We start from the raw sequence: 17,046 nt of genomic DNA on the forward strand, positions 1-17,046 counted from the left end.
GTTCAGTGCCTGAGTATTATTGCTTTCCAGTTCCACGCTCAAAAGCGCAAAAAAGTTGGGGGAACAGGTCCAAAAGTCCGAACGAAACGGGAGCCACCAAATGTGCGACCTACTCCCTCATAGCCGCCACCGGAAGTATTTATCTGAATTCTTGAGATTGTTAATGTTTCAACCATTAAGAATTTGAAAGGATGTTCCATTGTCCTTTGTCCTAGCAATCTAATCATTTCCTTGGCCAGGTCTGGCTGATGAAATGTGGATGGCCTTTGTATAATTCCCTTTTGAATTTGGTCTCTACATTCTGCAGGGTCATTAACATGTCTTCAGAGATAACGAGGCACAAATTTCTTAATCAGCTCCTATTGTTCAGGTTTACAGACAAACATAGCTTGAACCTTTTTAAAATCTTTATCCAGTCTTTTAAAAATTATGAAGTAGCTATATTGATATATATATATATCATAAAAATATAGTGGGAGGTCTTAGCTCTATTATACCTGTGAATAGCAGGGGCAAAACATTGATCCCTGCTGTTCCACATTCGTCACAGTCTGCCATTCTGGGAATGAACCATTTATCCCTACTCTCAGTTTTCTGTCCATTAAGCAATTCTCAACCCTTGCCAGTATATTATTCCGAATCCAATGTGCTTTAATTTTTCTTAATAACCTCTTGTGTCGGATTTTATCAAAAGCTTTCTGAAAATCCAAATACACGGCATTCACTGTTTCACCTTTACCTATTCTGCTAATTAAACCCTTAGAAAACCCAAACATGTTTGTCAGACATGATTTTGCTTTCACAAATCGATGGTGACTGTGCACAATCCTACCATTTTCTGAGTGTCCAGTTTGTACGTCCTTCACAATAGATTCTAGAGTTGTCCCCACCATTCATGTCAGGCTAACAGGTCTTGTTTCTCCATTTTCTCTCACTGTATTCTTAAACAGTGGAGTTACAATCTTCCAATCTGCAGGAAACATTCCAGAATGTATAGATTATCACAAACACATCTACCATTTCTACAGTCACTTCTTTAAATGCTCTCAGATACAGATCCTCAAGTCCAATAGATTTACCAACTTTTGGTCCCATTAATTTCTCCAGTACTCCCTTTGCACGAATGCTAATTTCTTTCCATTCTTCACCCATTCTTCACTCATTCTCCACTAGTCCTTTGCTTTCAAGTGTTCCTGGGAGGTTTTTTGTATTTTCCTCCGTGAAGACAGGTACAAAGTATTTGTTTTGTTTCTCCGCCATTTCTTTATTTGTTCCTTAACTGTACCAAAACTAATTCTGCACCATGATCTTTTGATCTAAGATCTTCTCTCACTGAGCAGCACAGTATCACATGGTTAGCACAGTTGCTTCACAGCTCCAGGGTCCCAGGTACAATTCCCGGCTTGGGTCACTGTGCGGAGTCTGCACGTTCTCCCCGTGTCTCCGTGGGTTTCCTCCGGGTGTTCCGGTTTCCTTCCACAGTCAAAGATGTGCAGGTTAGGTGGATTGGCCATGCTAAGTTGCCCTGAGTGTCCCAAAAAGGTTAAGCGGGATTACTGGGTTACGGGGATAGGGTGGAGACGTGGGCTTGAGTAGGGTGCTCTTTGTAAGGGCCGGTACAGACTCGTTGGGCCGAATGGCCTCCTTCTGCACTGTAAATTCTATGATTCTATGATGTTTGCAGTAAGATATGAAATATATCGCATATTGCTAGTCATATAATAGGCTTCAGTACATTTACTGCATTTGAGCAATGGACAAAATATGATTGTGCTTTTCCTGCCGCAGAACTGGATTCCCTCTCTCGGTTCCCCTCAAATATTGCCATGGGACATCTGATAGTCTATGTACAGGAGCATGGGTATCAGATACCTGTGCTGTGATATGATGAACCAGTTATCTGGTCATGAACCCTGGCACATGCAAAACTTCTGCTGAATCTTCCTGGGAGAGTTTGCAGAATGTGGCACTTCCTGGGAGTTAGCCCGGCCTGAATGCAACAAATTTGGACGTTGGAAATGATCTACCATCTTGTCAAGCAGCCTGTTCCAGAGTAGAAAGGTTTGAACTGCACTGCGGTATGGTGAGATATCATTTGCAACATGAAATTACAGCACACAGCGCAATTTCCCTGTGTCACAGTGCTCTTTTGAGTCAGTACTCTGAGCTCTGCCTGAGTACCAAGGAACAATAGTGAGGAAAATGTCTATGTTTGCCACTGGATTAAGTGAACATCAGAATATTTTGAGACGTCAAAAACACAATGGACTGCAGGAAATTCTCTGTCTTTTTCATTTACATCTTCTTTCAGGTGTGACTTCATGAACCAGGAGTAAGTCACTCAGCCATTTGGCAATGCTCCACCATTCAGTTGGACCATGGATCACATGTACCTCACCTCCATTAACTTACCCTTTCTCCATATTCCTTGATATTCTAACTTAATAACAATCTGTTAGGTTCAATCTTGAAAATGTTCAATTGGCACAGCATTCATAACCTTTGTTGGTGGGTGAACTCCAGATTTCTGCTCCTTTTTATGTGGAAATATGTTCACCGATTCCACTCCAAAATGACCTAACCCTAATTCAAAGGTTATATGCCCTTGTTTTGCATCCCCCCCACCAACGGAAACAATTTTGTTTTTGGATTCCTCATTGAATTGTTCAAAATGCCCCAATTAAATCCCCCTCTAAGCTGCCCTCAGTCTTCTAAACTCGAAAGTCTTCTCTCTCAATCAGAGTCAGTGCCCACTCCTGAGAATGTTTGTGTGTATGAATGGCAGGAAAGTACGTAATCGGGGCAGCACGGTGCTGCAGTGGGTTAGCCCTGCTGCCTCACGCCGCCGAGATCCCAGGTTCGATCTCAGATCTGGGTTACTGTCCGTGTGGAGTTTGCACAGCCTCGCCGTGTTTGCGTGGGTTTCGCCCCCATAACCCAAAGATGTGCAGGCTAGGTGGATTGGCCACACTAAATTGCCCCTTAATTGGAAAAAATTAATTGGATACTCTAAATCTTTTTAAAAAGGAAAGTACATACTCACACTAGGCCGTGAAAGCTCATGAGGTCAAATGAACTGCTTTGTTCACTTGACGAGGCATGCACAAGGTAATCGCCATTTTGGGGAGATGCCGCGGCCTCATTGGTAATTAGAAAGCCTCTTGAGCTTCAGTCTGGAGTCAGGGAGGGAGGGAAAAAGAATTGGTATGGATGAGGGAAGAAACAGAAAGAGAATGGATGGTTGATGGGAAATAATTTAAGTAGGACAACTTTATTAAAAAAGCAAGAGTGTTTAATCAAAATCACATTAATAGGTTTACTGCAGTTACATGATTGATTAATCCTGTTAAAACACGAGCAGGACTGGTGGAGGAAATTGCTCCCTGTTCTTTGGTAATATTTTATCTGTTATTAGCATGATCTCAGCCCAGTGAAGAAGAAAAAATGCTTCAGTAATTCACGAGCTTTGGGGTGAATCATAATGGACATGCAAGGGTGGCACGGTGGCGCAGTGGTTAGTACTGCTGCCTCACGCGCCGAAGACCCAGGTTTGATCCCGGTCCACGAGGAGTTTGCACATTCTCCCTGTGTCTGCATGAGACTCACCCCACAACCCAAAGATGTGCAGGATAGATGGATTAGCCACAGTAAATTGACCCTTGCTAGGAATTTTTTTTTTAAAAAGACGATGCAACTGATGTAAGAAAATAAGAAATCAAAGCGGAAGTCATCTATTAGGCCCTTCAAACATTCAATACAACCTTAGCTATCTCAACACTGTAGCAGAATGCAATCGATGATTACCTTTCCCCACTGTGATGGGCTGAGATTGGCCCGAAATGACTAGTGTTTTGAAGGTGGGTAAGTCAATCTTATCACCAGAATAGTAATTTCGATGTACAACAGATGTGGTTTTGTGTCACTTACTTACTCTGAGAACATTGCAAGAGTGATAGGCCATTCAGCTCTTCGAGCCCGTTCCACCATTTAAATATATAATGGCTGATTTGTACCTTCAGTCCATCTACCCACTTTGGTTCGATACCCCTAAATCCCCTGCACTAATAAAAATCCATCAAGTACAGTTTTTAAAATGCTCAATACGTCCACCATCCTTTGTGTGAAGTGGTCCTTTCTAACATCAACCCCCCCGATCAGCCCATTTCCCCTGGACTCCTCCACCAGAGGAAATATGAAACTTTCAATCACCTTTGATAGCTCTACTGTATCGCTTCTTAATCTTTTATACTTAAGGGAATAGTGAAGGCAGCCATTTTGCAGAATTTAACCCTTGTAGTCCTGGTTTAATCCATTAGAATCTGCGTTTCTCTCCCACCAAGGGGAATGTATCTTTTCTGAAGTGTTGTGCCGAGAACTGAACACAGTAGGCGAAATTCTCCGTTATCGGCGGAAAGTCCGCCGATCGGCGCAAATAACGGCGCAAATCCGACTTGCGTCACGTCGGATAAATGGGTCGATAGTCTCCGGCCCGAAATGGGCTAGCAGCGACGTAACGGGATCGGCGCTTGCGCAGTGGTTCACGCCGTGCAGCGTCATACGCGCCGCACGGCGTGACGGCTCATAAGGCCGCGCTGCTCCCCCAGACCCGACCGGAACACCCGACCGCAACACCCGACTGGATGGCTGGCCGCCGCTCAGCCCCGAGGTTCGAGTCACGCGATGTGGAGGCGCTCCTGTTCGCGGTGGAGCAGAGGAGGGACGCCCTGTATCCCGGGCACGGCCGCAGAGTTGCCCCACGCCACAGCCGGCGTCTGTGGAGGAAAGTGGCAGAGGCTGTCACCGCTGTGGCCCTGACACCACGGACAGGCACCCAGTGCCACAAGAAGGTGAACGACCTCGTCAGAGCAGGCAGGGTGAGCCTCCCCATACCCCCTCCCCCATATCCCCCCCCTCCCCCATTTCCCCCCTCCCCCATATCCCCCCCTCCCCCATATCCCCCCTCCCCCATATCCCCCCTCCCCCATATCCCCCTCCCCATATCCCCCCTCCCCCATATCCCCCCCATATCACCCCTCCCCCATCTCCCCCATATCCCCCCTCCCCCATATCCCCCCTCCCCCATATCCCCCTCCTCATATCCCCCCTCCCCATATCCCCCCTCCCCATATCCCCCCTCCCCCATATCCACCCTCCCCCATATCCCCCCTCCCCCATATCCCCCCTCCCCCATATCCCCCCTCCCCATATCCCCCCTCCCCATATCCCCCCTCCCCCATATCCCCCTCCCCCATATCCCCCCCTCCCCCATATCCCCTCTCCCCCATATCCCCAAGTGAATCCAGCCCTAACCTTAACCTCTGCAATGCACGCGCAACCGATGGCGTGCATTCATATACCTGCCTAACAGTGTTGCCTTTTACCCCTGCCACCGCCCCTCCCCCACAGGAGAAGCGCGCACACAACAACAGGGAGCATGTGAGGACTGGAGGAGGCCCCGCTGATGAGAGGCCACTGACCGAACACCAGGAAAGGGCCCTGGAACTGGCTGGCGGACCTGAGGACCGGGAGGTTGCTGATGCAGAGGTCGGGGGCGTACTAGCAAGTGAGCCAACGACAGCCCGTCCCCATATCCCCCCTCCCCTATATCCCCCTCCCCCGTATCACCTGATCACTGCCTGATATCTAACCATGCATGTTTCATTGTGTATCGCAGGACCAAACGTCCAGGCACCCATCCCCGCAGATGCAGACCGCCCGCAGGATGCCCCTCGGAGACCACGGGAGACGGAGAGACCCGCACCCTCCAGCATGCGACGCCCGCAGGATGCCCCTCGGAGACCACGGGAGACGGAGAGACCCGCACCCTCCAGCATGCGACACCCACAGGATGCCCCTCGCACACCACGGGAGACGGAGAGACCTGGAGCAACAGGGAGACGACACCCCCGTCACGTGCGGGAGCGACCACCCAGCGACGAGGGGGGCAGCCACAGGCCCCCGTCACATCCGAGCCAGGACACCACTACCCAGGACACCACTACCCAGGAAGACGAAATACCGGACAGTGACTCAGAGTGGATGGGTGGAGACGAACCCCCACCCCAAAGTGCCATAGACTCAGAGTGGGACGAAGAGCATGACACAACGCCACTGCTGTCACCAACACCCTCCACCATCGCAGAAACACTCACCACGGTTGGGCACTTTAGTGATGAGGCGTCTGGTACACTCACTGGTGCGCACAACACAGCCGTCCCGGTACAGCAGGTGGAGGTAGGAGCTGCAGAGGGGCCGGGCGGTCGGAAGGCAGCCCAGCCCAAGCGAACATCTGCCGCCCAGATGGATCCCGGGTTCCTGGAGTTACCACACCCACTCATAGATCCGATGCAACCACCGACCCGGAGACGAGCGAAGAGGGTGACGGGCGGCTTGCGGCGGCTGCGGTCGCAGGTGGAGGAGTCCACCCGCGTCCAGGAGCTGAGAGTGGTGCCGGTCATGCGTGCCACCCAGGCCGACACTGCACGGGTGGCGTCCGCGGTGGAGGCAATGGGTGCGACGGTGTCAGACATGGGGAACGGTTTGCGAGGCCTGGGGCTTTCCGTGCAGGCGGCGTCTGTGGCCTAGGAAATGGCTGCCCTCTCACAGGAGGCCATGAGCCAGTGCCAGCGCAAGATGGCAGAGGCGCTCAATGCCATAGCCCAGTCTCAGCAGGCCATGGCCCAGTTTCAGCAGGCCATGGCCCAGTCTCTGCAGGCCATGGCCCAGTCTCAGCAGGCCATGGCCCAATCTCTGCAGGCCATCGCTGAGGGCATCGGCGCCAGTGGCCATGTGCGAGCCGGCGTCGCACTGTCACAGACAGGGTTTGCCAACCCCCTGGGCTCCATGGCTGCAAACCTGCAGACCCCTGTCGATACCAGCACGGGCCTCCAGGACTGGCAGCGCCAGATGTCGGGGGGGGCGTCGGATGGCCAGTCCGTTCTCATCCCCCACCCATGTAGAGGCCTCGGGGCCATCGGGCACCCCGAGGGAGGAGGAGGTGGTGTGGTCCGTCCCGGTTCCCTCTGTAGGGGATGTCCCGGTACACCGCGACACCTCGGACTTCCCCCCTTCCGTCCCAGGTGCATCGGGTGGGCAACGGGCAGGACAGGCTGGCAGCTCGCCATCCCAGTCGCCCGGGCCGCAGCCTGGCCCATCTAGGCCAGGACGCCCCAGGAAACAGCCGCCAAAGGGATCCAGTGTCAGAGGGCAGGAATCACAGGAGTCCACCTCCAGTTCTGCTGTACCATCTGGGGAACCACGTAGACGTAGTCAAAGGGCCCGTAAGGCCAAACAATTAGACACTGAGTAAGTTGGCACGGTTGCAGGGCACAGATGAGTTTTAGGGGCTAGGGCACGTGCATGAACTCCTTTGGTTATTAAAGTCAATGTTACACCTACAGAAGCTGCCTTTGTGCTCTGTCCAAAGTGTGCGGGGGTGTCATGTACGTTGAGCGCAAGTGTGTGTGTGAGGGGTGGTCTTACCTCAGCCCCAGGTGAGTCTGCCCCCTTCCCCCTGGGCCGCCATCAACATCACCCGGGCAGAGGACGGGACCGTGCGCTGCAGTGTCACAGCCGCATGCAGGGATGGTCCGGGTGGATGGTGATACTGTGGCCATGGGTCAGACATAGTCCAACGATGTAGCGCCAGGAGCTCACCGCAGGGCGGGTTGTCATCATCCTCCATGGCCTGCGATAGACACGCGTCCACCCGCAACTGTGTGAGCCCGGCCCGTTGTGCCGCAGGTGGATCGGCAAGGGGGGGGGGAGGGTGTGCATGCGGGTGGGGTGGGTGGGGTTGGGGAGGGGGGTGAGGGTGCTGGGTTGGTGGATGGGTGGGGGGTGTGGGTGGTCGGCTGTTGCCATGGTGTGCGGTCTGTTGCCATACTACCTGATTCCCACGCCCATCTAGTCAGTGAAGCGGGCGTCTATCAGTCCGTCCCGTGCCCGCTGGGCCAGCCAGTAACGGTGGACAGCCACCCGCCTGTGTCTACCCCGTCTGCCCTGACCATTACCCCCATCCCCCTCATCTGGGGAGGACTGCGCCTCTTCCTGCTGCTCCTCCACTCCGTCCTCCTCTGCCTGCGGCACATCGCCCCTCTGTTGGGCTATGTTGTGCAGGACGCAGCACACCACAATGATGCGGCCGACCCTATCTGACCGATACTGGAGGGCGCCCCCAGAGAGGTCCAGGCACCTGAAACGCATCTTCAGCACGCCAAAGCACCTCTCTATCACTCCCCTTGTCGCTACGTGGGCATCATTGTAGTGGTTCTCCGCCTCATTGCGTGGCCTCCGTATAGGCGTCATCAGCCACGATCGCAATGGGTAGCCCCTGTCGCCCAGCAACCATCCCCTCAGCCGGGGATGGCGTCCCTCGTACATGCCGGGGATGGATGAGCGCGACAACACGAATCAGTCGTGTACACTGCCTGGGTGACGGGCGCAGACGTGCAGGATCATCATGCGGTGGTCGCAGACCACCTGTACGTTCATCGAATAGGTCCCCTTCCTATTAGTGAACACGGCCCTGTTATCTGCAGGTGGCCGCACGGCGACGTGCATCCCATCGATCGCGCCCTGGACCATGGGGAACCCGGCCACGGCAGAGAAGCCCACGGCCCGGGCATCTTGGCTGGCCCGGTCCACGGGGAAGCGGATGTAGCAGTGCGCCATGGCATATAGGGCATCTGTCACTGCCCGGATGCACCGGTGCACCGATGTCTGCGATATGCCGGACAGGTCCCCACTCGGTGCCTGGAATGACCCCGTTGCATAAAGGTTCAGGGCCACTGTACCCTTGACGGACACGGGGAGAGGGTGTCCCCCGCCAGTGCCACGCGGTGACAGGTGTGCCAGCAGGTGGCAGATGTGTGCCACGGTTTCCCGGCTCATCCGGAGTCTCCTCCTGCATTCCCGGTCTGTGAGGTCCTGGTATGACTGCCTGGGCCGGTACACACGGGGCGCCCTCTGGTACCTCCGTTGCCGTGGGGCCGCGACGTCCTCCTCCCCCTCCTCGTCCTGTCGGTCAGGTGTCCCTCCAGCCTGGGCGGCTGCCGCCTGCCCCTCTGCAGCAGCCTGCGCCGCCTCACTGGCACGCTCCTCCTCCTGCTCCTCATCCAGGGCAACATAGACATGAGCGGCTGCCGCCACGGCGGCCAACATCGCTGGATGATCTGAAAACATGACGGCCTGATGGGGGAGGGGAACGACGACATGTCATCATTGCCCATATCCCCTCCTCCCCCCAGCCAGGTGGCATGGACCGCATGGGTCCAACTGTTGGAGGCTGGCACCTGACCAGGTGGACCAACTCACTTGCCCTCCCATCCCCCTCCCCGGCACGGGCCCCCCCCAACCTCAACCCCGGCACGGACCCCCCCATCCCCCTCCCCAGCACGGACCCCCCCATCCCCCTCCCCGGCACGGACCCCCCCCCAACCTCCACCCCGGCACGGAACCCCCCCCCCATCCCCCTCCCCGGCATGGACCCCCCCCCCAACCTCCACCCCGGCACGGACCCCCCCCCCCAACCTCCACCCCGACACGGACCCCCCCATCCCCATCCCCAGCACGGACCCCCCCCCCACATCCCCCTCTCAGCACGGACCCATCCCCCTCCCCGGCACGGACCCCCCCCCCCCCCCAACCTCCACCCCGGCACGGACCCCCCATCCCCCTCCCCGGCACGGACCCCCTCCCAGCACTCCCCCGGAGCCCAGCCTACTCTAACCACCACCCCCCCCGCCGCACACACACACACACAACCCGAGACACACCTCTCCTCACGCATTCAGACTGCGGCCACGCCATTGCCTGCCCAGAGCCAACCCCCCAGGCCGTCACTCACCTCCACGCTGGTCGGCGTGAACCTGGAGCACAGGGTCTCGCCGATGAAAAGGAGGTTTAATTTACGTCGACGTGAACGGTCATCACGTCGACGGGACTTTGGCCCATCCGGAAGGGAGAATATCGGCAGGCCGAAAATCGGCTGCGTTGCGCAGACCCGTGACATTCTCCGCGGCACGGCGACATTAACGCCCCGCCGACTTTTCTCCCTTCGGAGACTTCGGCAACCGGCGGGGGCGGGATTCACGGCGGCCAACGGGGGCGTCGGAGAATGATGCCCAGTATTCCTAACCCAGCTTTATACAACATTAGCGTAACTGCCATCTTTTCGCACATTAGCAGACTTGAGACCATGACTATGTGAGGGGAAAGCATGGCTATGTGAGGTCCTTTGAACAACGTTGAGTTGAATAAAGTTAATAGTGTATTATCTCCAGACTGTGACTCGTAGAACGATTAGAATTGTTTCTGGTATGCTGCAGGCAATTGGTTTAATCCATCCTGGAGCATTTACTTTGCTTCAACCACTAGAAGTCTGTCTTTAGATGTGTATGTCCACTATACATGTCAACAATTCCATCTTAGAACAGAGAATAGTGGAAAGGTGCAGCTCAACCAAGAAAAAAGGCAATAGGTCAATGACTCCGGTAGAAACTCTCTTCACCGTAATGTCCTGGGATTATCCATTTTTCTTTTGTTCAGATTTACAATATTTCTAGTTTTTAAAATGATGTTGTCATTTGCCTTGTGGCTTCCAGTGCAGCGGTATGTAACAGCCGGATGCACATTAGGTGGCTCCTGCACAGGCCCCGATACTCCGGGCTTTTCTGCTCTTTTAGTGCCAAAACTTTGGGTTCTAACCCGAGGGTCCAGTGAATCGGGTGATGGCGATGTTGACATCGAAGAGAGGCCGGGGGTGGGGGGAGTGGGGGGGGGTTTACAAGTGCCAAGCCCGAAGCGAGGAGTCAACAAAGATGGTGGGGGGGTGGGGGAAGTGGCCACTCCCATCACTCTCGATATGATGGAGGGCAAAAGAACAGGAGACGTTTGGTGGGGTGATGGACAAGCGATTTCTGAGGCATGGCCAGGAGATAAGAGCATCATTTAAAGTTATGATGAAAGAGGCTCTGGGCCCAGTCAAGGAGCAGCTGGGCAAGACGACTAAGGTGGTAGGCGAGCAGGCTGGGAGTTGAAAGGCGTGGAGGAGGCCTTGTCTCAGCACAAGGACTGACTTGCGTCATTGGAAGTCAAAATGGCAATTGTCGGCGGCAGAAATAAGGGTCTCCAGGTGAAACTTGATGATAAGGAGAACAGGTCCAGGTGCATGAACCTGAGGCTGGTGAGTCTGGTGGCGGGAGTCAAGGGCTCAAGGCCAACTGAGTACTTTACTGCAAAGTTCTGTCAATGATAAGCAGTGAGGAGGTGTTAGCTGTGCCAGAGCTGGATAGTGGGCACCGGACCTTGAGGCAGATCCCCCGACTGAATGAGCACCGCGTGCGGTGATCACTCAGTTCCACAGTTTCCAGAGGAAGGAGAGAGTCCTGGAGTGGGCCAAGAAATGATGGAGCATTGACTAGCGCGGTAACATGGTGAGAGTTTACCAAGACATTGGCATGGAACTGACAAGGCTACGGGAGGCCTTCAATAAGGTGAAGACTGTCTTGTACAACTAGGTGTGTGATTTGGGTTGGTGTACTCTGCAAAACTGAAAGTCATGTTTGACACAAAGGACTTTTATTTTGAAACTCCAGAGGACGTTGAGGACTTCATCCGAGACCATGGACTGGGTATGTTTTGAGGGATGCGGGTGGGCTGATGGGTGGTTGGAGGTTTACTGCTGAGGTTACTGTTGATGCGAGTTCTGTTGCGGTTATGGTCGAGATGGTTAGATAAGGGACGCTTCCTCGACTCAGTTTTCATTTTATTCTTCTGTACAAATTTAATGGTTGGGATGTTGGCGGGATGGGATGCTTCTTCCCTGAGTTTTGCTTACCTGAGATTAACCTTTATAATATCATCTACTAGCTTTTCCCACTCAATTTGCTTAATATGGGTGGGGATGAGGACCAGGAGGGAGGGGCGAGCTTGGGGCAGGACCAAGGGCAGTGGTTAGGGAATAGGTGGGATAGATAGGGCGGGGTTCTCCGACCCTCCGTGCTGAAATCGCCATTGGCGCTGGGGCGGAGAATGCCCGCGATCGGGTCTGACGGTCGGGGGGGCATTGAAAGAGGCCCCCGCGGCGATTCGCCGTGGTCGCCCGGCCAAGTTCCGCCGGCGTGGTTCCAACCTGGTTCCACCCCGCGTGAGCTCGGTGACGTGGCTGCGGGGGCCATCCTGGTGGGGGGGTGGGGGGGATCAGACTCCGGAGGGGTCTCCACAATGGCCGGGCGCGCGATCGGGGTCAACCGATCGGCGGGCGGGAGCATTCCGATGGGGGGCTATCTTCTTCCTCGCCGGCCCACTGTAGGGCTCCGCAATGTTGCATGGGGGCTGGTGGCAAAACAGCCGCCGTGCTTAAGCGCAGACCCGCAACCGGAAGTGCTGGGGCCCGTATCGGCAACCGGAGCTGCGTGCTGGCCCCCTGTGCATTGCAGAATCGCTGGGCCAAGAGGTCAGTTGACTCCGGCGTGAAATGCTCCGGTGTTTACGCTGGAGTCAACACTTCGCCATAATATCCCAATAAGGGTGGTCACCTGGAATGTGTGGGGCCAGTCAAAAGAGCACGTGTTCTTGCTCATTTAAAGAGTCTGGGGGTCCGACATGATGTTTCTCCAGGCGATTCGCATGCCCAAGCGGGATCACATGCATCTTGGGATGGGTTGGGTGAGACAAGTTTTCCACTCAGTTCGACAGCAAGGTCCAAAGCATGGCAATTCTCATTTTAGATAGAGTCATAGATGTTTACAGCATGGAAACAGGCACATCAGCCCAGCTGGTCCCTGCCGCTCAGTTTCTATTATTAAGCTAGTCCCACTTGCCTGCATTTGACCCATCCTGCCCATGTAACTGTCTAACTGCTCTTTAAAGGATAAAATCGTACCCGCCTCTACCACTGCCTCTGGCAGCCCGCTCCGGATGCTCACCACCCTCTGTGTGAAGAAATTTAATAAATTAATAAAAGGATCCGGTTTTATTTGGAGAAGATAATAGCAGACGAGTGCGGGTGGTATGTTATCGTCCTGGGGGTATTAGAAGGGAGATAGGTGGTGTTGGTGAATGTGTATGTCCGAATTGGGATGAACAATGTTCATGAAATGATTGCTGGTAGCGATACCAGATCAAGATAACCATCATCTCATTATGGGGGAGACATGAACTGCGCGCTGGACCCAAGGGTATATTGCTCTTGGCCAGGGTCGCTGGTTTGGAGGGGGTTGATGGCAAAGGTGTTAATTTCCTTTATGGAAAGGAGGTGGGACAGACAGGGCCTTGGTGGTTCAGGCATCCAGGGGAGATAGAGTTTTTGTTCCTTTCCTCAGTACATAATGTGTTTTCCAGGATTGACTATTTTGTCCTGAGCTGGGCGCTGTTGGCAGAGGTGAAGACATCCGAGTACTCGGCAGTGGTCATTTTTGACCATGCTCCACATTGGGTAGACTTGGACTTGGAGGTAGGATGGGGACGTCTCAATCAGTGGCCGTTAGATGTAGGTCTGTTGGCGGACCTGGGATTCTCTGCAATGATCTCAGGGGCTATCCAGGATTACATTTTGAACAATGACATTGGGCAGGTCTCACCATTGATATTATGGGAGGCGCTGAATTTGGGGAGAAATTATGGTCAGAATTCTCCGTTTCTGCAGCTAAGTGCCGACGTCGGAGTGGGACCTGTGGTGTTTCACGACCGGCAAATCAGCGCGAACCCCCTCACCAATTCCAATGCCACGTATCGCATGGCTCGAGAATGGCCGGGTCCCGTGCCGCGCATGTGCATGGCTGACCTGCACCAGTCGCGCCGTATAACAGTAGGCCAGCCGTGCGCGTAACCTAACCCGCAAACCGTGACCCCACAGCCCACCGCCACCAGTTCCCCCCAGCCCCAGTAGATGCCCTGTTGACTAGCGGCATTGATCCCGGCCGAGTGTGGCAGTGCTGGACACAATCCGCAGCCGGCACGTTGGCTCAGACCACACGTATCCCACGCCGTCGGGAACTCAGCCCATCGGGGGCAGAGCATCGTGGATGGGTTGGCCGATGACAAGGCAACGACGCTGAAGAGGCACGCAGCGTGCTTCACGATGATGCCATTTTGGAGAGTGTGGAACATGGCAGACCTGCGTCAAACCAGCCCGGCCCCGTTTTCGCCGTAGGATTCCATTCTCCGCCTGATCGCCAAACGCGGTTTTGGCGTCAGCCTACAGAGAATCCCCCCCTATATCTTTCAAGGCACATGTAGAGGCAGAGGCAAGGACTTGAGTTGGAAAAGCTAGTAGATGATATTATAACGGTTAATCGCAGGTAAGCAAACAGTCGATCGCCCGAGCTATTAGCGGAGAGAGAAAAACTGCAAACGCAATTTGATTTGATCTCTGCCGATGGTGCAACAGTTAAGGCGAACAGGTGGGGCAATCCACGAGTATAGGGAGAAGACAAGTCAGCTCCTAGCATATCAATTGAGGAAACGGGAGGCAGAAAGTAAGATTGTCCAGATTAGGGTTAGGAATGGGGGTCTGGTCTTGGCTCAGGAGAAGTGAGTGAGATATTTAGGGCCTTCTGCAAAAAGTTATATGGGTCTGACCCACTGCGGGATGGGAGCAGTATGGTGGGGTTTGTGGGGGAGCTTGAGTTCCCCAGTGGAGGAGGAGTTATGGGAAGAACTAGACAGTCCGTTAGAGTTGGAATAGATTAAGCAGGTGCTGAAATTGACGCATTTGGGGAAGGCACCGGGGCCCGATGAGTACCCAGTGGAATTTTATAAAAATGTTATAGACCAGCTGCCCCCTTTATTGTTGGGTATGTTCAGAATTTCCTTGGAGAGAGGTTCTCTGCCACAGATGCTGGGGCAGGCGTTGATTTCCTTGCTCCTGAAGAAGGACAAAGACCCCACAGACTGTGGGCCATATCATCCGATCTCCCTGCTAAATGTGGATGTAAAGCTTCTAGCTAAGGTGTTGGAGGTAAGACTGGAGCCTTGTCTCCTGAAGGTGGTGGAGAAAGACCAATCGGGGTTCGCAAAGGGATGAAGGTTAACGGCAAATATGAGGTGGCTGTTGAACATGGTATTTACCCTGGGGAAGGGCTGAGTTCCAGAGATCATGGGCGGGATTCTCCCGCAACTGGCCGGATGTCCCGACGCGAATCACTCCGGCGCCGGGCGGCCCGGAAGTTGCGGAGTCGTCCGCATTTCTGGGGGCTAGGCCGGCAGTGGTGGGGATGGCGTTGCGCCAACCGGCACCAAAGGGCCGGCACGAGTTGGCGCATGCGCAAAACCGCCGGTGTGTTCTAGCGCATGCGCAGGGGGTTTCTTCTCCGCGCCGGCCATGGCGGAGCCTTAGGCTGGGATTCTTCCGCAATTGGCGGGACGGTCCGACGCCGGCGCCAAGCGCGGCGCGGACCACTCCGGCTTCGGGCCACCCAGAAGTTGCGGAATCCTCCGCACTTTCATGGGATAGGCCGGGGCGGGCAGGGATGGCGCCATGCCAACCGGTGCCGAAGGGCCGCCGTGAACTGGCACGTGTTGGTGCATGCGCAGAACCGCCGGTGTGATCTGACGCATGCGTAGAACCGGCGGCGTGTTTCCTGCACCTGCGCAGAGGGTTTCTTCTCTGCGCCGGCCATGGCAGAGCCCTAACTCCCCCAATCGCCCTCGCTGCCTCCCGCTTGAAATGAAATGAAATTAAATGAAATGAAAATCGCTTATTGTCACAAGTAGGCTTCAATGAAGTTACTGTGAAAAGCCCCTCGTCGCCACATTCCGGCGCCTGTTTGGGGAGGCTGGTACGGGAATCGAACCGTGCTGCTGGCCTGCCTTGGTCTGCTTTAAAAGCCAGCGATTTAGCCCAGTGAGCTAAACCAGCCCCTAACTATTTGCGATACTAGAGAAATTTGGGTTTGGACCAGGCTTTGTGGGTGCAGCTGTTGTATGAGGCTGCAAAGTGTTAGCACTAAGGAAGTGAATACTGTGCCGTTTCATCTATACAGGGGCACCAGGCAGGGATGTCCGATGTCCATTTTGCTGTTTACGTTAGCAATAGAGCCACTAGCCAAGGTGCTGAGGACTTCAAAAGCTTGGGAATGAATCGTCAGAGCAGCGGTGGAGCATAGGGTCTTGCTAGAAGCAAATGATTTGCTGTTATAAGTTAGGAATCCGGAGACACCAGTGGGGAAGCAATATGGGGATTTTGCAGCACTTTGGGGCCTTCTCTGGCTATAAACTAAATGTAGGAAAGAGCGAACACTTGGTGGTTGGGGCACTGGGATGGAGAGGGAGAGCTTGGCAGATTACTCTCCGGCTAGCAGTAAGTCATTTTCAGTATTTGGAGGTCCAAACAGCAAGGGACGAGGGGAAACTCCGGAGGATGAACTACACAAGTCTGGTGGGGAAGATTAAGGCAGACCTACAACGGTTTTTAGATGGGATCAAAGGTAGAGATGCAGAGGTGATCAGTTTCGAGGTGGTCGGTGCACCATTCATACTTTTTCTGGTTGTTCTCGAAGCTGGTGGGCTTCTGGAGGTCCTTTTCTGAGACTATGGCCACAATCCTGGGCATTGAGTTGGAACCTTGTCCGCTGGTGGCGATTTTTGGATGTTCCGGAGCTCCAGACAGGAGCGGGTGCAGACATCCTGGCCTTTGCCTCGATTGTGGCAAGGAGGCAGATCCTCAAAAGTTAGAGGTCGATTACACCACCAAGTGCCTCGGCGTGACTGGGTGACGTGATGGAGTCTTTGCACCTCGAGAAGGTCAAGTTTACCGTGAAAGGAGCGGTGGAAAGCTTTTACCGTAAATGGCAGCCATTTATAATGTACATCAGAGAGTTGGTCACTGTTAGGGAGCGAGAGGGGATAGGATGGGTGGGGAGGGTTTATTTATGAGTTTATAATGTTGTAAGGGGTGGGAGGGGGTTCTTACTGTTTGGTTGTTATTCTGTGTTATTCGTGTTTTGTCTAAAAAATGGTTAAAAATTAAAATAAAAACATTTCCCCCCAAAAAAAATTGTCTCTTGCAACCTGTTGCCCATCCCTCGTTTTGCACAGAGACTT

The 17,046-nt window shown here is 54.0% G+C and overlaps 1 protein-coding gene across 4 annotated transcripts in view; it reads left to right on the forward strand.

Moving 5' to 3' along the window:
- brinp1 (bone morphogenetic protein/retinoic acid inducible neural-specific 1) overlaps positions 1-17,046 on the forward strand; it is a 511,248-nt gene that overhangs the window by 481,298 nt on the left and 12,904 nt on the right. The gene's annotated exons all lie outside the window — the stretch shown is intronic.

The sequence above is a fragment of the Scyliorhinus torazame genome, chromosome 22 (genome assembly GCF_047496885.1).
Source record: "Scyliorhinus torazame isolate Kashiwa2021f chromosome 22, sScyTor2.1, whole genome shotgun sequence".
Classification (NCBI taxonomy): Eukaryota; Metazoa; Chordata; class Chondrichthyes; order Carcharhiniformes; family Scyliorhinidae; genus Scyliorhinus; species Scyliorhinus torazame.